The 22,500-nt window shown below is 34.5% G+C and overlaps 1 protein-coding gene across 5 annotated transcripts in view; it reads left to right on the top strand.

The window, feature by feature from the left end:
- The window catches only part of prickle1a (prickle homolog 1a), a 54,430-nt gene that overhangs the window by 7,775 nt on the left and 24,155 nt on the right, over window positions 1-22,500 (top strand). The window contains exon 2 of one of the 5 annotated variants that reach the window (XM_073941831.1): window positions 12,560-12,637. The exons of 1 other annotated variant lie outside the window; for it this stretch is intronic. The gene's annotated coding sequence lies outside the window, so the exon portion shown is untranslated. 5 annotated transcript variants of the gene reach the window in all.

Below are 22,500 nucleotides of genomic sequence, written 5' to 3'. Positions count from 1 at the left end.
CACACACACACGCACACACACACACACACACACACACACACACACACACACACACACACACACACACACACACACACACACACACAACCTGTGAAACTCTGTCAGTAAACTGTCAACGCTAAAGACCAGTGTGTAAGCCTGTGCTTGAGTGTGTCTGTGTGTGTGTGTGTGTGTGTGTGTGTGTGTGTGCGCGCGTTAGTGTTTGTAGCCCCACCCTCTTCTGAAAAAGAGCATATTCTCATTTGCATTTAAAGTGACAGTCACTAAAATACCACAATCAGGATCTGTGTGTTACTCTCAGGTCAAACTCTCTCACACACACACACACACACACACACACACACACACACACACACACACACACACACACACACACATTCTCTAGACACAGCGGAGACGTATTTTACAAAACAGACCATCTTTAATATTCATTCATATTATACATATACATATATATTCATATTTTCATCAGTCTTGACTAGCAATAAACTCAGAGTCAAGTGTTGACAGCGGATATTTCCATCATGTTCATTGATTGATCGTGATCTAGTGCACAGATCTGCAGTAAACAGTGTGTGTGTGTGTGTGTGTGATCTCTGACCTCTCGCTCTGCGTTTTACAGTAGGATCAGAGTGTTTTATTGTGGTTTACGGCTGCTCTTGTGTTGAGATAACGGGTCATTAAAGCACAGCAGCCTCTTTATGATGAGCGGTGAACACGACTGAGCTCTATCTCAAACAATGGCTCTGAGACCTCATAAATAGCAGCCAAACTCAGGGCCATTGCAGCGCTCTGAACCCCCAGTGCATGCTGGGAAACATGCAGACAATACACAACACCGCAGACCACAGAGATACGGAGCCTTTACAGAGGAATAATGTGATGGAGATCAATGCAGATGAGCTGAATTATTGACCATGGGGTTCAGAATTGTAGAGGAGTTTGAGCTAATTCATGCATATATTTGTTTGGGGTTTTTAATTGCATATTTATTAATGAACTGTTTTTGCATCATCGTATTTTTTAAATGCATCAGAGTGTTCGTTTTTTATAAATGCATAGTGCTAATATTTTTTACATGAATCATGGTATTAATGTGATTTCTACATGCATCATAATAGTATTTTAACATGCATGACAGAATTATATTTTTAAATGCATCATAGTGTTTATATTTTTACATGCGTCATAGCAATAGTATTTATTTACATGCATCATAATAGTGATGTTTATTACATGCATCATATAATTAATGCTTTTTTTAATATGCATAGTATTACATATTAGTATTTTTTTACATGCATCATAGTAATGTTGTTTTTACATGTATGATAATATTCATCTTTTTCCATGCATCATAGTGTTAATATTTTCTTGTTTTTACTTGCGTCATAGTATTAATGTGATTTTTGTACATGCATCATTGTATTATTTTACATGCTTTATAATATTTTTTTTTACATGCATCATGTTTTTTCATGCATAGTAATGATGTATTTTACATGCATAATATAGTTCATGTTTTTTAACATGTATAGTATTACATATTAATATTTCATGTATTATAGTATTAATGTTTTTCCATGCATCATAGTGTTAATATTTTTTAAATGCATTAGTATTTGTTATTTACATGCATCATAGCAATGGGAATTTTTTTACATGCATATAAATAATGTTTTTTTTTTGCATTAAACTATTAATGTGATTTTTGTAGATGAATCATAATAATAATAATGTTTTTTACATGCATTATGTTTTTTCGTGCATAGTTATGATGTATTTTTACATGCATCATATAGTTACTTTTTTAACATGCATAGTATTACATATTAGTATTTTTACATGTATCATAATATCAATCTTTTCCATGCATCATATTGTTAATTTTTTCTTAAATGGATCAGCATGTTTTTACATGCGTCATAGTATTAATGTGATTTTTGTACATGCATCATAGTATTATTTTACATGCTTTATAATATTATTTTTTTACATGCATCATGTTTTTTCATGCATAGTAATGATGTATTTTACATGCATAATATAGTTCATGTTTTTTTAACATGTATAGTATTACATATTAATATTTCATGTATTATAGTATTAATGTTTTTCCATGCATCATAGTGTTAATATTTTTTAAATGCATCAGTATTTGTTTTTTACATGCATCATAGCAATAGGATTTTTTTACATGCATAAAAATAATGTTTTTTTGCATCAAACTATTAATGGGATTTTTGTAGATGAATCATAATAATAATAATGTTTTTCACATGCATTATAGTATTTTTACATGCGTCTTTTTTGCATGCATCATAGTAATGTTGTTTTTACATGTTTCATAATATTAATCTTTCTCAATACATCAAGGTGTTTATATTTATCATAGTATTAATGTGAGATTTGTACATGCATCATAGTATTTTTACATGCTTCATATTATTCATTTTTACATGCATTATGTTTTTTCATGCATAGTTATGATGTATTTTTACATGCATCATATAGTTACTTTTTTAACATGCATAGTATTACATATTAGTAGGGATGTAACGGTATTGTAAATACCGTCATACCGCAATATTAAATTTTTTCGATATTACCGAAGTCGCATGACTCGGTAAAACTATAGGTCTTCTGAGAAAATTTGCTCAGGCGAATGAAGCGAACGGGAGGTAGCTGAAACTTCATTTCCCATCAGCCCCGGCGTGGCCATAATCCTTTGCGGTCTGTTGTCGCTACAGATCCAGTAATGCGGAAATGGAGTGTGCTGCTAGTAGCGGAGATGAAAAAAAAGATGGAAATGATCGAACCTAAAGCGGGTGTTGTCGCCGCGCGCGTGCTGAATAGCGGTGCTGTCGCGCGCGTTCTGATCAGCTGTGTTGTGGCGCGCGTATTGTAAAGCGCCGAGGGGGGGTTGAGCGCGCATACTTAAGAGAGGTGTTGTCGCGCGCCTACTGAAGGGCTGGACTGGACGGAGGTTGTGTCGCGTCGCGGGGGCACTTTTGATCGTTTTGGAAGGGCATTTTCTATCCAAGACTAAAAAGGGCATGTGCACTGCACAGGTTGAGCCCTATGTGTGCACGTGCCTGCAAGTTGGGGAATACGACTAATAACAGTCATGGGGACTGCAGAAACACAGCACACTGTTCAGATTGATGCAGACATTGACTTGTACCGCAAAGAGACCTCTATCTATCTCACTCATGGTTTGTCCTCTCAAGTGGGGGAAAGACAATGCACAACGTTACCCACTGCTGTCAACATGGACCAAGTCATATCTCTCTTGTCCCAGAAACCTCAGTCCCAAATGAGAGGGGTTTTTTTCTGTTGCAGGGGACATTGTAAATACCCAGAGATACCAGCTTTTACCAGATTATAGTTATATGATAATTTTCCTTTAAACCCATCTCTATCTAAGTGAGTGATTAAATGTTGAATGTGATGAGTTTTCAACAATACTAAATTGAAACTTTATTTTTTTACATGGTTTAATAATTTTTTGTTATTAAAATTGAAGTTCCTGTTTCAAAGCTTACAGATAGATGACTAATTTGTATGTCATTGACACTTTTGGCACTTTTTTGGAGTATTTTCAAAAGTTTTTTTTTTCCTGTAAATGATTCAATAAATACCGTACCGTGACATTCATACCGAGGTATTACCGTACCGTGAAATTCTGATACCGTTACATCCCTACATATTAGTATTTTTTACATGCATCATAGTAATGTTTTTACATGTATCATAATATCAATCTTTTCCATGCATCATAGTGTTAATTTTTTTCTTAAATGGATCAGCATGTTTTTACATGCGTCATAGTATTAATGTGATTTTTGTACATGCATCATTGTATTATTTTACATGCATCATAGTATTAATGTGATTTTTGTACATGCATCATTGTATTATTTTACATGCATCATAGTATTAATGTGATTTTTGTACATGCATCATTGTATTATTTTACATGCTTCATAGTATTTTTTACATGCTTCATAATATTATTCTTAAATGCATCTGTATTCATGTTTTTTACAGGCATCAGAGTTTTGATGAGATTTTTGTAGATGCATCATAATACTTTTTTAAATGCATCATAGTATTTTACATACATCATTGTATTTTTTGTACATACAGTTGAAGTCAGAATTATTAAACCCCCTAAATTATTAGCCGCCCTATTTATTTTTTCAGCACATTTCTAATCATAATAGTTTTAATAAATCCTCTCTTATAACTGATTTATTTTCTCTTTGCTATGATGACACTAAATATTAGACTAGATATTCTTCAAGACACTTCTATACAGCTTAAAGTGACATTTGAAGGCTCACTAGGGTAATTAGGGTGACTAGGCAGGTTAGGGTAATTAGGCAAGTTATTGTATAATGATGGTTTGTTCTGTAGATGATCATAGTGTTAATTTTTTCTGAATGCATCAGTATTCATGTTTTTTACATGCATCAGAGTATCAATATGATTTTTGTACATGCATCATAATATTCATTTTTTACTTTCATTGTTTTTTCATGCGTGGTAATAATGTTTTTACATGCTGTGGTGTATGTGTGTGAATGCAAGAGTGTATGGGTGTATCCCAGTACTGGGTTGCAGCTGGAAGGGCATCTGCTGCATAAAACATGTGCTGGATAAGTTAGCGGTTCATTCCACTGAGGCGACCCCTGATTAATAAAGGGACTAAGCCAAAAAAAAAAAAAAAAGAAGGAATATAATGTTTTTTAACATGCATGGTATTTATTACATATTATTATTTTTTACATGTATCATAGTAATGTTGTTACATGTAACAGGATATTAATGTTTTACAAGCATCATAGTGTTAATATTTTTCTAAATCCATCAATTTTAATGTTTTACATGCATCATAGTAATAATGGGATTATTGTACATGTGTCGTAATATTTTTACACGTATCATGTTTTTATATCATGTTTTTACATGCATCATAATAATTTTTTACATGCATCGTAGTATTTTTGAAAATGTTTACATTTAATTTTATAGAATGAATGTTTTTAGCATGCATATTATTACCTATTATTTTTTACATGCATCATAGTAATAATATTTTTAATGCATCATAGTAATGTTTGTTTTACGTGCATCATAGTATTTTTACATTCATCACGATATTAATGGTTTTTAAATGCATCATAATATTTTTACATGCATCATAGTGTTAATGTTTGTATGTATGCATCATATTAATATATATTTTTTACATGCATCATAATATTGATATTTTTTAATTAATGCACTAGTCAATATGATGCTTTGGAATTTTAATGATTTTTTTTTTTTTTTACATTTTATAATTTTAAGTAGTTTATTTTTGAACATTTCCCATGGTAATATAATGTTTTGTGAATATCTATTATATTATTACCCTGTTTTTGTTATTGTAATAATTAATTGTGTTTAAATTGCTTCGTGTCCGGCAAATGTCCGGCAGATTTTTGAAGCATAATATAATTTATGTAAACCCATTTATTTAACGAACTATTTGAGCCATGCAGGTTTAGCAAACTCCAACCCAGCCACAGTGATAATTGTCCCACATTAAGAGCCTGAATTTAGTACGCTGTCAAATATGGGTCAGTCCTTTGGGGCCCGAGCCCTGCGAGTGCCCTCATGTTAAAGCATATAATAATAATAAAGTCAAAAGCTAATAGTGTTTTCAGCAGAGTGTGTTTGGACACGCCGGCCCTTCAGTTTTACAGCGGGAGCTTTGGCCAGGTGTTTGGTGCTGTTTGCATCTCTGTGACCATGAGGGGCCGCAGGGGCCAGATTTACGACCCCTCGTGTGCTCAGAAAGGATCCTAGGTCAGGGATGTGTGACTTGTGCTGTTTTATATTGCTTATATATACTTCTGTAACCCTGAACTCTGAAACTAGAGCTAAACAGCAGCGTCTCGTACAGCAGAGCCAGTCTGATGATGCTAGACATGTGCTGATATATTCAATAACTCAATATATGGTGATCATGAACATGCACAATATTCAATAACTCAATATATAGTGATAATGAACATGTACAATATTTAATAACTCAATATATAGTGATAATGAACATGTACAATATTTAATAACTCAATATATGGTAATAACGAGCATGCACAATATTCAATATATGATGATAATGAGCATGCACAATATTCAATAACTCAATATATGATGATGATGAACATGCACAATATTCAATAACTCAATATATGGTGATAATGACCATGCACAATATTCAATAACTCAATATATGATGATGATGAACATGCACAATATTCAATAACTCAATATATGATGATGATGAACATGCACAATATTCAATAACTCAATATATGGTGATAATGAACATGCACAATATTCAATAACTCAATATATGATGATGATGAACATGCACAATATTCAATAACTCAATATATGATGATGATGAACATGCACAATATTCAATAACTCAATATATGGTGATAATAAATGCACAATATTCAGTAACTCAATATATGGTGATAATGAACATGCACAATATTCAGTAACTCAATATATGGTGATAATAAATGCACAATATTCAATAACTCAATATATGGTGATAATAAATGCACAATATAGATTTTTTTCTGCAGATATTCAATAATTGAATATATTGTGATAATAAAGATGCACAATATTGATAAGACGTGCTGAATTTCAGTATATAGTGATAATAAGCATGCACTTTTGCAGTAATGCTTTTGCATTTTAATTTTATTGTCAGGTCAATAAATCTGCGTATTATAATAAAAGCTTCAGCAATTAATCGGAACAATACAATCTGACCGCATTTAGTTGATTTAATCTAATAACGCTTTCAATAGCAATATATAAGACAAACAGCTGAAAAGGAAAACAAATGAGCTTTAAGAAGAGATTTAAAAACACCATCAGAAGCGTTTGGATTCTTTTCATAATTATCTGTCAATCAATATGTGACATTGGCATTGTGAACCGGATGTGTTACAGGTTTGTATGTTATTGTAGGGGGTTTTATGTTGTTTCAGTGTGAATTGTATTGCAATTATAAAAGCTATGTTTGGTTGGTGTGTTATTAGTGGCGCCCTGAACTCCAGCACAGATACAGCGCTCATGTGAACTGCTCTTCTCCAGGCTTTTTGGGAAATCGCTGCTATTTTTGGCTCTTGTACAAATGACTTCATTCACATCTGACCTGAGATCTGACACAGGACACTCATTCACCTCTGCCGTCTGAGCAGCTTTACAGGACCTGTTTCTTATGCTTTCTTTTAAGATGCAGTTGATTGCATAATTATTAGCCCTCCTGGTAAATGTTTATTCTTTCCCCACAGTATTTTCTAAAAAATAAATACATAAAAGCAGTTTTAATTTGATTGTTTAGTTAAATTTTTTATTTCATTTTATTTTAGTTTTATTTATTTAGTTTTGTGTTATTCAGTTTTTTTTATTTAAATGGACTTCCTTTAACTTGGCTAGAATAAAATCAGTTTTCATTTAATGTAATTATTTATTTATTATTTTTTGTGTTTTTTTATTGAATATTTTATTTTTGTTTTGTTATTTTTTATTTTATTTTAAGCAGATTATTTTGCTTGTTTTAAGGCAAAATAATAAAAAGATTTCACTTATTTGTTCTTAACACCAGACAGTAGTTTTTGCTTGTCCAGAAAATAATTCTTGATTTAAGATTTTGTAGAGATTTAGACTAGAAACAAGACAAAAGCTCTAAGTAAAAGCACAGTATTTTGTCAGTATTAACTGCAGTTTTTAGTGCTCCAGATGCATGAAAGCCTGTCAGTGATTCTCCAGGTTTGTTTATCTCTCACCGAGCCGCTAAAACAGACTCTCCAAACTCTTCTTCTTTGTTTCCGCAACACAAAAGGCTGCGCTTCAGTCGAGTCCTGCTGTGTTTGCTCCTCTGTGGCCTTGAACACAACAATGGTGTTGTCCTCTAAAAACCTTCACGAGCACTGTCCCGTTACCAGCCCTTTCATTCAGAGCCACCGCAGCTGTAAAAAAGCTGAGTGTAATAAAGGTCGGGACCTGATACTGGCTTTATATATATTTTTAGATCAGATTTTTGGTTTTAAGATTGGCGGTTCATTCCGCTGTGGTGACCTTTTAATAATAATAAAGGGACCAAGCCAAAAAGAAAATGATTGAATGAATGAAATTTTTGGTTTTAGTTCACCCAAAAATGAAAACCACCACATTTATTTACCCTCATCCTCGGTGTATTTGACTTTTTTGTTAGCCAAACACAAATGGAGTGTTTTTATTTATTTTAAAATAAATATAAATCTTTATAATAAATGCTTTTAGATATAGTTACAATTTTTACATGCATTTTTAAACAGTTTTTTTTTTACATGCGTTTTTATGTGCTTTTTTACATGCATATTTTTTACATCAGTGTTCAAGTTTTTATGTTTAATGGAACATAATTTTTGTTCCTTAAATTTTTATATATGCATTTTTCCATGCATTTTCTATGCTTTTTACCATGTATTTTTCAATGCTTTTATTTTTTTCTGTTCCATTTCTTTACATGCATTTTTATTCCTGCGATTTTACATGCATTTTATATACTTCAATGTTCTTATTTATTTTATCATTTATTATACATGCAGTATAATAGATAATAATTACATACATTTTTATACATGCATTTTTATTCATATGTTTTACATGCATTTTTATCTATATTTTGTTTATCTGCATTTTTTATATGCAGTTTTTTACATATGTTTTCTACATGCATTTTTACATGCATTTTTAAACATGGATTATTACATGCATTTCTTCCATGCATTGTTATTCATGCAATTTTTACATGCATTTTATGTTTTTTAATATGCTTTTACATGCATTTTTTATACTTTAGTGTTTTATTTATTTTAACTTTTTATACATACAGAATAATATAATTTTTACATACATTTTTATGTGCATTTTGTACTTGCATATTTTGCATACATTTTTATAAATGGATTATTACATGCATTTTTCCATGCTTTTTACACATGCAATTTCTCCATGCGATTTTAAATGTGCTTTTTAAGTTCATTTTTTTTACACATGAGTATAATAGAATTTTTACATGCATTTTTTTTCATGCATTTATATCTGCATTTTTATACATGCTTTTTATGCATCCTGTATAAAAGCATTTCTGCATGCCACTGCCTCTAATTGAGTCTTCAACTGTACATCATTATCATGAAATGAGATTGCTTAAACTGTGCTACATTCATCTGACCTCAGAAATCTCCGGATCGGCTCGATAAATTATTAGTCCTTAATTTCCTCTGGAATGTGCTAAAGGTGAGACTCTCCTGCTGTTTAAACAAATAAAGCTCAGCGTTTGTGCTGCATCCGCTGCGGCCCTGAATGAAGATGAAACTGGACCCTTCAGCTCAGGGTGGTCTGTACTGTTTACCTCAAACATTTCACCTACAAAACAACAACTCTGAGCTCATGAACATCATCGCTTCCCTCGGGCTCTGCAGAACGTCTTGATTTCCTCCTGTTGGCTTACTGTTATGAGCTTGACCCTCCTTCACTGATACTCTACAATAAAGCAGATCTGTTAAACTTCAGTCCTCTGATCTATTCTACGATCATCATCACACACTCTGAATGTTTGGGTGCTCCTCATCAGTGTGCAGGATTTCAGTGTGTGTGTGTGTGTGTGTGTGTGTGTGTGTGTTGGAGAACCAACTACAAACATTAATGTTAGTTTGACGTTGTATCATGGTTAGTTAATAACACAACATAGAACCGACAAAAAACATCAGCGTCTACAGATTTGAGTTTTTTGACACTTTATGGACATCACGTTGTGACATTAGCCTGACGTTGGATTTTTGTTCAGTTGATGCCACAACATAAGCAAACCAAATATAAACGTCAGCTAAATCGGTCTAAATTACGTTGGATTTTGGTCACCAGACGTCCCAAAACATAAGCAAAGATCAGTGTAAGATGGCACAGTGTGCATGCTGCAGGACACCAACAGCAGAAGTGGATTGGCTCTAATACGGACGGCCTTATTGATTAGCATGTCAAACACTGTGAGAAACCATGTGGAGTCTTTGAGCTGTAGCGGTCTGGAAAACACTGCGCTTGACTCAATCTGCATTGGCCAGAAAAACTCCGGCTAACTTTAGTTTATATCCTTACATCAGTGTTGTACCCTGCTTTAATCTGCAGCCCTGATCTGCGCAGGCTTTTTCAGTAGGGTTGTTTAATATATGCTTTCAGCATCAGTATCGGAAACAATAGTCGCATCACAGGATCTGCAGTGTCAACTGGGGAACCTGATCTAATAGTGTAAAGGCTTATTTATCTGGATATATTTTGATGTATTTTTACAGCTCAGTGGGTAGTACTGTCACCTCAAAGCAAGAAGGTCACTGGTTCGAGTCCCGGCTGGGTCAGTTGGTGTTTCTGTGTGGAGTTTGCATGTTCTCCTCGTGTTGGCGTGGGTTTCCTCGGGGTGCTCCGGTTTCCCCCACAGTCCATACACATTGGCTGTAGTGTGTGTGTGTGTGTGTGTCAATGAGTGTGTATGGGTGTTGCCCATTACTGGCTGGAATGACATTCGCTGTGTAAAAGATGTGCTGGAATATTTGGCGGTTCATTCCGCTGTGGTGACCCCTGAAATAAAGACCGAAGGAGAATTCCTGTATGAATGTATTTTAAGGCCTGTGACTGAGATTTCAAGTGAATTTAAAGCATTTGAGCACCACAAATGACAAAGTTCGTCTTTTAAACAGGGATGAATTGAGTTTATACAGTGAAGACTTTATGGTGTTATTTTACAGTTAATTATTGAGTTTCTGAGGCTCAGTACTGTTAGACTGGTGTCCACAAAGCGCTGTTGTTTTCATCTGCTTCTTTCTCTGTTGTTTTCATCTGTGCTTTAATGCATTCAGTGTGTTTTTGTGTTTCATGCAGATGTACTGGCCAACAACATCATCCTAATTCGCTGTAAAATTATGAATGCTTTCTAAACAGTTACACTCACGTCAGTTTATTCTCAATATACAAAACTGAAAGTCTCAGATGATGTCGGTTGTGAATACATGTTGTAATATTGTGTATTATCTTAATCTGTAGTTTTTATCTTGTTGTCTTGATTTCCAGTTCTAATATCTGAAGACGCTTGAATTGAGATTAAAGAATGCTTTGAGACGTTGAGTTTTGGTTAGAATTTTGATATTCGATGTTAGTTAGCAAAATAAATGTATTGCATGTTGAGTGGGGCGGGGGAAACTTTTAAGCAGAATAAATATATTAGTGCATATCAGTGAAAACTTAAGCAGAATAAATAGAATGTTGCCCGGTAGTTAGGGGGTGAAAACTTTTAACCAACATAAATATATTATTGCATGAAATAATGGAAATATTATTGAAAATTTTTAAGCAGAATTAACTTAATTGTATGATAGTTTGGGGGTAAAAAACTTATAAGCAACATTTTATTGCTTGTTAGTTTGTTGGGGGAAGTGGGGGGGGGGGGCTTTAAGCAGAATAAATATATTGCATATCAGTGTTTAAGGAAGGGGTGAAAACTTTTAAGCAGAATAAATACATTTTTGCATGTTAGTTTTTATTTTATTTATTTATTTATTTATTTATTTTGGGGGGGGGGTAAGCAACATTTTATTGCATGTGAGTTTGGTTAGGGGGGAACCTTTAAGCTGAATAAATATATTGCATATCAGTTTTTTTTGGAGGGGGGGGGGTGAAAACTTTTAATCAGAATAAAAACATGCTTGAATGGTATTTTGGAGGGGGTAAAAAGTTTTAAGCAACATTTTATGGCATGTTTGTTTAATGGGGGGGGTGTCTTTAAGCAGAATTAATGCATTATTGCATGTCTGTTTGGGGGACGGGGGTGAAAACTTAAGCAAAATAAATGGATTACTGCATGTTAGTTTGGGGATGCGAACTTTTGAGCAGAATAAATGGATTATTGCATGATAGTTAGGGGCTGAAAACTTTTAAGCAACAAATATTTTATTGCAATTAGTTAGTTTGGGGGGCGGGGCTTTAAGCAGAATAAATGCATTATTGCATGTTAGTTATTAGTTTAAAAAGTTTGTTAAATATTTTATTGCATGTCAATGTTTAGAGATGTATAATAAAATCAAACTTTATATGACTTTATACTTTAATATATTGAACATAGGCAGATAATAAGCCAGTAGTGAACAGTGTGAATTAGCTGAAGTTTTACTCTTGTTTTCTTGTGTTTGATATTGGTTCCGTGTGTCCTGGTGGCTGCAGTAACCTGAGGAGCGTGTGTGTGTGTGTGTGTGTGTGTGTGTGTGTGTGTGTGTGTGTGTGTGTGTGTGTGTGAAGGGGGTTTGGTTTAGAGGGTCTGGAGCTCTCTGCTTCAGAGGAGTGGCTCCAGAATACCGCAGTAAAGTTTGAGGCATCAGTTCTGCTCCTTCACTCCACTGTAAACATCCTGAGCAGCACAACATGATGTGGATTTACATCTGATTTACAGGCTCCCTCTGAGGACATGTAGGATCGCGGAGAACACTCTTTCAGCCCTGAATACTGCTCGCAGACGCTTCTGACTGAGGTGAGGTCAGTGTTTGAGCTGATTTTTAAGAGAATGCTTCATTATATTGAAAGTCTCTCCTCTGGGGCTCTGAGTGCACGTGTGTCCTATATTCTGCTGTGTCACGTCCTACTTTTTGAAGTTATATTGGGAAGCTTTTATAAATGTCTGAAAACTGGGGCTGATTGTTAGTTTTAAAGAGTGTGCTGGAAGAGAAAGAGGTGTGTTGTGGGAAATATCAGACTTTCAGAGTTAGGAGTTCTATCTCATGTCCTGATAATAATGATAGTTATCACTATATATGATCATTTCTGTCAATTCAATCAGCAATCAAAGTTCTCATTTTGTTCAGAGCTTCATGGCAAACGTTTGATTAAGAATGTAGAAATATGCAAATAAATATTAATCCAGTACAACAGACTTTATAAAACTATTGATTGAAGGTCTTATTTAATAATAAAAGATGTAAAATGTAAAAACAAAGTACTTTCAAGATTGCAATTTTCTCATGATGCCGTTAATCTTGTTTCTGTAAGTAATGTAAAAGTATTACAGTAAACCCCATGATATAAATGATAGAGCGAGGTAAAGGTTTTTATTTCGTGACGTGTCTCCGGCGGGTCAGAGCGCAGGTGGTCTCTCGCTAATGCCTTCAGTCTGTTGGGAAAAGACAAACCATTTGGTCCTAGAAAAACACTGGAGCTCTTCAAAGTTTGGCCAAAAGTTTGGGAGGATCGTCCAAATGCTCTGAAATGAGTCGACACTGCCGTCCTTCCTGTTTCAGACATCCAGTGCTCTCTCATATTTCACTGTGGGTCAAACGTTTATTAGGTTCTTTAATTGTTTTCATGATAAACCTTTATTAGAAACTCACAGATCAGGAGTGTTTTTGCTGGACAAATGTCCTTAAGTGTGTTTTTGCTCATCAGTTTTAGGGGGTGAAAACTTTTAAGCAACACAAATGCATTATTGCATGTCAGTTTTGGTGGGTGAAAACTTTTAAGCAGAATAAATTATTTATTGCATGTTAGTTTTGGGGGGGGGGGGGGTGAAAACTTTGAAGCAACATACATTATTGCATGTTAGTTTTTTTCGGGTGGTGGGGGGGTTAAGCAACATAAATACATTATTGCATGTTAAATTTGGGGGGGGGGGGTGTGTGAAAACTTTTAAGCAACATAAATGCATTGCATGTTAATTTGGTGGGGGGGGGTTAAACTTTTAAGCAACTTAAATACATTATTCTATGTTAGTTTCAGGGTTGGGGGGGCTGAAAGCTTTTAAGCAACATAAATACATTGCATGTTAGTTTTTTTTGTTTTGGGGGGCGTCTTAAGCAACATGCATTATAGCATGTTAGTTTGGGGGGGGGTGAAAACTTTCAAGCAACATAAAAACATTATTGAATGCTATTGTGGGGGGGGTAAAAAGTTTTAAGCAACATTTTATTGTATGCTTGTTTAATGGGGGGGAGGGGCTTTAAGCAGAATAAATGCATTATTGCATGTTAGTTTGGGGGGGGGGGGTGAAAACTTTTAAGCAACATAAATTGCATGTTCGTTTTTTTGAGGTGGGGTGAAAACATTAAGATAACATAAATGCAATATTGAATGTTAGTTGTGAAGTTGGTGGGGGTGAAAACTTTTAAGCAACAAAAACATTGCATGTTTGGGTTTTTTTGGGGGGGGGGATGAAAACTTAGGCAACATAATTGCATTGCATGTGACTTTTTTTGATGGGGGTGAAAACTTTTAGGCAACATAATTGCATTATTGCATGTTAGTTTTGGTGGTGGGGGGTCTTTTAAGCAACATGCATTACTGCATGTTAGGTTTGGGGGGGCTTTAAGTAAAATAAATGCATTATTGCATGTTAGTTTTAGAGTGGGTGGGGGGGGACTGAAAGCTTTTAAACAACATAAATACATTGCATGTAAAAAATTTTCTTGGGGTGGGGCTCTTTTAAGCAACAGTCATTACTAGATAATTTTTAGGCAACATAATTGCATTATTGCATGTTAGTTTTGGTGGGTAAAAACCTTTAAGCAGCTTAAATTCATTGCATGTTTTTTTTGGGGGGGGGGTGAAAACGTTAAGCAACAAATGCATTGCATAGAAGTTTTTGGGGGGTGAAAACTTTTAGGAAATATTGGTTTATTGGGGCTTCATAGTTTACTCCTTTTATACTGAAATACTCAAATTCTCCTCTTTAAAATTGTTTTTTCTGCATGTTAATTAATAAAATATCAGTATTATTGTGGCTTTACTTTATGACTTGGTTTGTCTTAGTTTTATTGGTCTCAGTTTTAACAATAAAAAAAATGCTTTTAGTTTAGCAATATTTCTTCCGTATATTCAAACGTGTCCTGACTTTTTAGAGTACTTCCATGGAAAAAATAAATTAATAAATCTTTAATTTTTACAGTGCATTCCAGAAAACCGACACTAATAATCATTTCTATGATCAATACGCTATTAAAAGACTCTATGAGGAGCACTGTTTGGCATCGACACACTCATTAAGTCTCTCTTATGTGAAGTTTTTCCTTGGTGTTCTTGTTTGTTTGAGAAGATTCAAAGATGCTTTTTGTATCTGAATGTTTTTGGAGGTGACATCACAAACGTGTGTATTTGTTGGACGGAGGTTTTGGAGGGAAACTCCTCATGTGCAGGGTTCGTTCTCATCGTCTGCCAGTAGTGCTGTTCTTAACATTAAACCCAAAGACAGAATCCAGCACTGACACACAGATCTGCACCAGCCAAATCAAACACATCCTGACTAATGCATCCAGCAGAATGAACATTTCCACATTTACTGGCCCTAATCAAGGCTTGTTTTTACACACTACTCATAATCATGCCATTAACCACATCATTACAGTGAGTGTCATTATTGCTGCATTTGTCAGTCAGATGTTCAAAACAGTCACATTTACTGTCTCTCAAATCCTGAGGGTTTTGGCCGAACTGTGGACTGAATCTGGTTTAACTCCATTAACACGAGCACTGTAGTTACTTTACTTGTAGAAAAAGTGAGTAAACGGATTGTGAATTAGAATTCAGATCACGGTTTCATAACCTAATTATTTTCATCAGTTTTTTGAGTAAAGTCAATTAATCATTAAAAAAGCAAATTAATCACTCTAAAAATCAACTAAATGCTTTAAAAGTCAATTAAGCACTTTTAAAGTCAACTACTTGTTTTAAAAGCAGTGGGTTTATTCTCTAAAAAAATAATAAGTCAACTAAGTGTTTGAAAAACTGAGTTAATTTATTGCTCCTAAATCAAAGACAACCAATAGCTTTAAAAGTCAAACAATTGTTTCAAGACAACCCAACACTTTAAAAGCCAACCATTGGTTTTAAAGGTTGACCAATCGCTTTTAAAGTCAACCAATTGTTTTTAAAGTTAGCCAAACACTTTGAAACTTAACCAATCAATTTAAAAGTCAAACAATCACCTTAAAAAGCCAACCAATAGCTTTAAAATTCAACCAATTGTTTTAAAAGTAAACCAAATGCTTTAAAAGACAACCAAACACTTTCTGAAAGTCAACCAATCACTTTAAATGCAAAACAATGGTTTTAAAAGTCAACCAAGCAAGTTTAAACTTATCAATCTACCTATCAATTTAAAAGTCGATACCTACATACAGCCAATACCTTTAAAATTCAACTAATTGTTTTAAAACTCAACCAAGCACTTTTAAAGTCAACCAATTGTTTTTAAAAGTCAACCAATTGTTTTTAAGTAAACCAAACACCCTTAAAAGTCAACCAAATCACCTTTAAAATTCAACCAATCACCTTTAAAAGTCAACCAATTGTTTTTAAAGTCAGCCAAACACTTTGAAACTTAACCAATCAATTTTAAACACAATCAGTCATGTTTAAAAGTCAACCAATAGCTTAAACATTCAACCAATCCCCTTTAAAAGTTAAGCAATTGTTTTTAAATTTAACCAAATGCTTTAAAAGACAACCAAACACTTTCTGAAAGTCAACCAATCACTTTAAATGATAATCAATAGTTTTAAAAGTCAACCAAACATGTTGAAACTTAACCTATCAAGTCAACCAAACACCTTTAAAAATCAACCAATCACCTTTAAAATTCAACCAATCACCCTGAAAGTCAACCAATTGTTTTAAAAGTCAACCAATCACCTTTAAAGGTCAACCAATTGTTTTTAAGTAAACCAAACACCCTTAAAAGTCAACCAAATCACCTTTAAAGGTCAACCAATTGTTTTTAAGTAAACCAAACACCTTTAAAATTCAACCAATCACCTTTAAAATTCAACCAATCACCTTTAAAATTCAACAATCACCTTTAAATGTTGACCAATCACCTTTAAATGTCGACCAATCATCTTTAAAATTCGACCAATCAGCTTTAAAAGTCGACCAATCACCTTTAAAAGTTGACCAACCATCATCTTTAAAAGTCGACCAATCACCTTTAAAAGTCAACCAATTGTTTTAAAAGTCAACCAATCACCTTGAAAGTCAACCAGTTGTTTTTAAGTAAACCAAACACCCTTAAAAGTCAACCAAATCACCTTTAAAATGTAACCAATCACCTTTAAATGTCGACCAATCACCTTTAAAAGTCAACCAATCCCTTTTAAAAGTTGACCAATCATCATCTTTAAAAGTCGACCAATCACCTTTAAAAGTCAACCAATTGTTTTTAAAGTTTAACCAAATGCTTTAAAAGTCACCCAATAGTTTTACATTGGAAAAAATCTAAAAGTTTTTAAAAGTCAATTGATTGCTTTAAACCAATGGGCTTACTCAATTTTTACTTAACTGATCACTTTAAAATTCAACTAATCGCTTCGACTCTCTTATTAAAAATGAATATCCACTAATCTCTTTAAAAGTCCACTAATCACCTTAGAAGTGAAGTAATTGCTTTATAAGCACTGGGTTTACTCGCTTTTTAAAGTAAGGTCATTTAATCGCTTTTAAAAGTTTTACTCACATATTCAAAAAGCAGTCAAGCAGTCGCTTCAGAAGTCAACCATTGACTTTACCATTAACAGGTTTACTCACTTTCACAAAAAAGTGGTCAACAGATCACTTCACAAGTCAGATAATCACTTTAAAACCATCGGGTCTACTCACTTTTTTAAAGTAAAGTCAACTAATCTCTTATTTACAGTGGTGTTTCTGTGAGAACGTTTCACTCTCATGTCTCCTCTGAAGTAAACTTGTGGAAATGAGCCGTTGAGGAAGGTGTAATTGTCTGGGTCTCGACCCGCTGTATCCTCAGGACACACGTGCTAATGACTCCATCAGCTTTGCATTGAGTTTATCAGTGGTATGATTTTGATCAGTCGCGTTATGCAGGATCTAATGTAGAAATAAAGGCGCTTAACATGCATTTACACCCACGCAGTCTGGATAAAGGAACTCTTCGCTATTCTGAGGGTCCATTAGCATATGAGTGTCCAGCACTTAGCCTTGTGTGATCACCTGGGGTCCTCTCCACCCAAACCCGCCCCCCGCAGAGCCCCATTCAGGCGTCCCGCGGGTGGAGCACACAGATATGCATCTCAGACCTCCAAAGTCATGTTAACAAGCAGCTGTACACGAGCGAGCGCGGGCTGTTAAACACTCGGGCTGCAGGGCGTTTTCAGGGCCACAGCACACAGGAACTGCCCTGCCATTCACTCGCAGCCACTCACTCGGAAAATAGCTGTTTATTTCTGATGAAACATTAATGCGCTGGCTTTCTGCTGGGGACGGTGATTAGATCTGGAGACTCAGGAAGTCCACTTTTAAGCGGAATAAATGCATTATTGCATGTCAGTCAGTTTTCGGGGGGTGAAAACTTTTAAGCTAAATTTCTAAATTGGATATTTGGGGTTACATATATTAATTAAGAAATTATACTTTAAGCAAAGTAAATGCATTATTGCATGCCTCTTTTTTTGGGAGGGGGGATTTTAAGATTAATAAATGTATTATTGCATGTCAGTTTCTTTTTGGGGGGAGTGAAAACTTAAGCAAAATGCATCACATGTCAGTGCATTGCATGTCAGCAAAATAAATTTATTCTTGCATGTCAGTGTGGGGGGTGAAAACTTTTGAACAAAATATATTCAATGACTGTTTTAGGGGGGTGAAAACTTTTAAGCAGAATAAATGTGTTGCATGTCACTTTTTAGGGTGGACTTAAGATAAATGTATAATTGCATGTCCGTTATTTTGAGAGGGGGTGAAAACTTTTAAGCAAACTTCATTATTGCATGTCGGTTTTGGGTGGGTGAAAACCAGTAAGCAAAATAATTGTACTATTGCATGTCATTTGCAGGGGTGAAAACTTTTGAGCAAAAATATATTCAATGACAGTTTTAGGGGGGTGAAAACTTTTAAGCAGAATAAATGTGTTATTGCATGTCAGTTTTGGGAGGCTGAAAAGTTTAAAAGCAAAATTGCTGAATTGATTATTTGGGTTTACATATTTTGATTATGAAGGTATACTCTTTAAGCAAAAGTAAATACATCATTGCATGTCTCTTCTTTGAGGGGGGGATTTTCAAGATAAATATATGCATTATGGATGTCAGTTTTCAAAGGGGTGTGGAAACTTTTAAACTAAATAAATATGTTATTGCATGTCAATTTGGGGATGAAATTGCTAAATCGGTTGATTGGGTTATGTATTTTAATCCTGAAGTGCATTATTGCATGTCATTTTTCAGAGGGGTGAAAACTTTTGAGCACTGTAAATGCATTATAGCATGTCAGTTTAAGGGGGGTGAAAACTTTTAAGCAAAATAAATTCAATTCATCTTTGTTTCTATAGACCTTTTACAGTGTAGGTTGTGTGGACGCAGCTGAACACAGAAGTTGTAGTAAACTGAAGCTGTCTCAGTCCAGTGTACAGAGCTGAAGTTCAGTTCAGTTCAGTGTGGTTTAATATTCACTGCTGAGAGTCCAAACACTGAAGAGCAAATCCATCCATGCACAGCTCCACAGGTCCCAAACTAAGCAAGCCAGTGGCGACAGTGGAGGAACAAACATCACCAATTGACCAAAGTGAAGGAGAGAAACCTGGAGAGAAACCAGGCTCAGTTGGGCTCCACCGTTCCTCCTCTGGTCAAACGTCCTGTGCAGAGCTGCAGTCTAGGCGCCGTGTATTATTGGATTAAATGTATTCCTGCATGTCATATTGAGGGTGTGGTGCCCTGAAAACTTTTGAACAAAATTGCTAAATTGTTTGATTGGGGCTATATATTTTATTATTATTTTTTTATTTATTTAATTATTTATTATTATATTATTATTATTTATTTATTATAATTGTATTATTATTTATTTATACTGTTTAAAAACTTGCATGTGCATGTTATATCATATCAGTATTATTGTGGCTTTAGTTTAAAGTATTATTTGTTGACCATCAAGATCAATAAGACACGTGTTTTTGTCTTAGTTTAGTGATTTTTGCTATTTAAAAAACCCCACAAAGCTTATAGTTTAGCTGTTTTTCTTCCATACATTCCCTCGAAAAATAAGAGGGGAAAAGTATATCATCCATTTTACAATGCTTTCCAGAAAACAGACATTAAGAGTAATTGAGACAGGAGTTTCCATGATCAAATTATTTTCATTTAAACATAGATTAAAAGCAGGGCGTTACTGTGTGACAGGGGGTAGCACAATCACCTCACAGCAAGAAGGTCGCTGGTTCGAGCCTCGGCTGAGTCAGTTGGTGTTTCTGTGTGGAGTTTGCATGTTCTCCCTGTGTTGGCATGGGTTTCCTTCAGGTGCTCCGGTTTCCCCCACAGACAAATGCGCTATAGGGGAACTGGGTAGGCTAAATTGTCTGTAGTGTATGAGTGTGTGTGTAAGAATGAATGGATGTTTCCCATTGAAGTGTTGCAGCTGGAAGGGCATCCGCTGTGTAAAACATATGCTGGATAAGTTTGCGGTTCATTCCGCTGTGGCGACCCTTGATTAATAAAGGGACTAAGCTGAAAAGAAAATGAATGAATGCTTTTAAAAGCATCTCGATTTGGCCCAGAAACACAGAGTATTAGTGCCGTGTGTTTCTGCTCTGGATGTTGATTAGATCTGAGCCTCAGGAAGTGATGCTGATGGCATCTAAAGCAGAAATTAGCATACTTAAGGAGTTTGGTAATAAGGGTGTTGCCGCTTTTCCTGTGTCAGCAACTTCCTCAAAATATCAGATCCTGATGGAGTTTACACCACCGAGAGGAAGAACTAAAGGCACAGTTCACACAGAAATGAAGGTTCTGTGATCATTTACTCATCTGTCACTCGTCTCAAACATCTATGAGTTTCCATCTTCTGTTGAACACTAAAGAAGATATTTTGAAGAATGTTGAAAATCGCTAACCATTGATTTCCATTGTAGGAAAAACAAATAGGCAAGGCAGGTTTATGTATTATTTCTATAACACATTTCATGCACAGTGGCAATTCAAAGTGCTTTACACAAACAGGAATAAAAGAGACAAGTATAAGACAATAATAAAAATGATTTTAAACAAATTAAAATGTGTTAAAACAGGTTATAAAAGAATGAAAAAGAAAAGAAACACAATAGTGTGATCTGTGGGCTACAGCACAGTGCTCATTCTCATTAAAGTCAATGGTTACCGGTTTTCTGCATTCTTCAAATGATCTTTTTATCGTGATGAATGAGTAAATAATGTAGACATTTACATTTTTGAGTAAACTCTCACTTTAATTTGCTTTGAACTGCAGAGTTTTCCATATTTTTAACTTAAAGAGTGGTTCACCCCAAAAAAATAATTTACTCACTGTTCATTCTCCCTCAAGAGTTTCCAAACATTTAAGAGTTTCTTACTTCTGTTAAAGAAGATAATTTGAAGTATGCTGAAAACTGGTAACCAATGACTACTATGGAAGTCGATGGTTACCAGTTTTAAACATTCCTCAAAATATAGTCTTTTGTTTTTTAACAGAAGAAAGAGACTCAGGTTTTGATCAAGTATGGACAGTAAATGATGACAGAATTTACATCTTTGTGCTGAAAAGGAGATATTTTGAAGAAAGCTGAAAACCTGTAACCATTGACTTCCATTCTATTAGTTTTTTTTACTATGGAAGGTTACAGGGTTCCAACATTCTTCGAAATATCTTCTTTTGTGTTCCACAGAATGAAGAAACTCATAAAGGTTTGGGTTTGTCCTGGAGCCTAAATTCACACAGTGAAATAAAAATAAAATGAATTCATTCTTACCAAGAGTTTTTTTTTCTGCAAGCAAGCTAAATAATCTGCCAATGAGGTAAAGAAATACTGTTATTTAAAAGCAAAATCTAAATTAATTACCCTATTGGCAGATTATTGAGCTTGTTTTAAGGAAAAACTCACTTCATTTTGTGGTTGTGAATTGCATTATGAGAAGTGGATCTCTGCTCTGTCCACTTGAGATGTTGAAAATTCAACTCTACGGTTTAACAAAGTTATTTTAGTGACATTTTAGTCATTTAGAATTATAAAATAACGTATAAGAGATCAAATCTAGAGGAATAAGTGTGTACAATAACAGAAAATGTGCTGCAGTTTATTACAACCAACACACCCAATCCAGCACTGCACACTATTACACATGACAATGAAAGTCACTTTATAGAAACTTTTCATGGTTAAAAGATGTTTAAGGAAAGAATAAGACCCCATAATGCACATAAAGTAGGAAACATTAAAACATGAAACACAAACAGGTAAAAGTGCTAAATTAGGGTGTTTTTGACAGTGTGGGATTGTCCTGGACACTGTTTGAGTGTGTATCAGTGTAAAGAACTCACACCTGTCGGATCCTCCGTCTCACCTGTTTTCATTCCTGAAGATCAAAGCGTCAAATGATGCGTCACTCAGCA

This window comes from Danio rerio, chromosome 25, assembly GCF_049306965.1.
Source record: "Danio rerio strain Tuebingen ecotype United States chromosome 25, GRCz12tu, whole genome shotgun sequence".
Classification (NCBI taxonomy): domain Eukaryota; kingdom Metazoa; phylum Chordata; class Actinopteri; order Cypriniformes; family Danionidae; genus Danio; species Danio rerio.
Note: the sequence above shows the minus strand (reverse complement) of the source record. Positions and strands in the feature narration are given on the sequence as shown.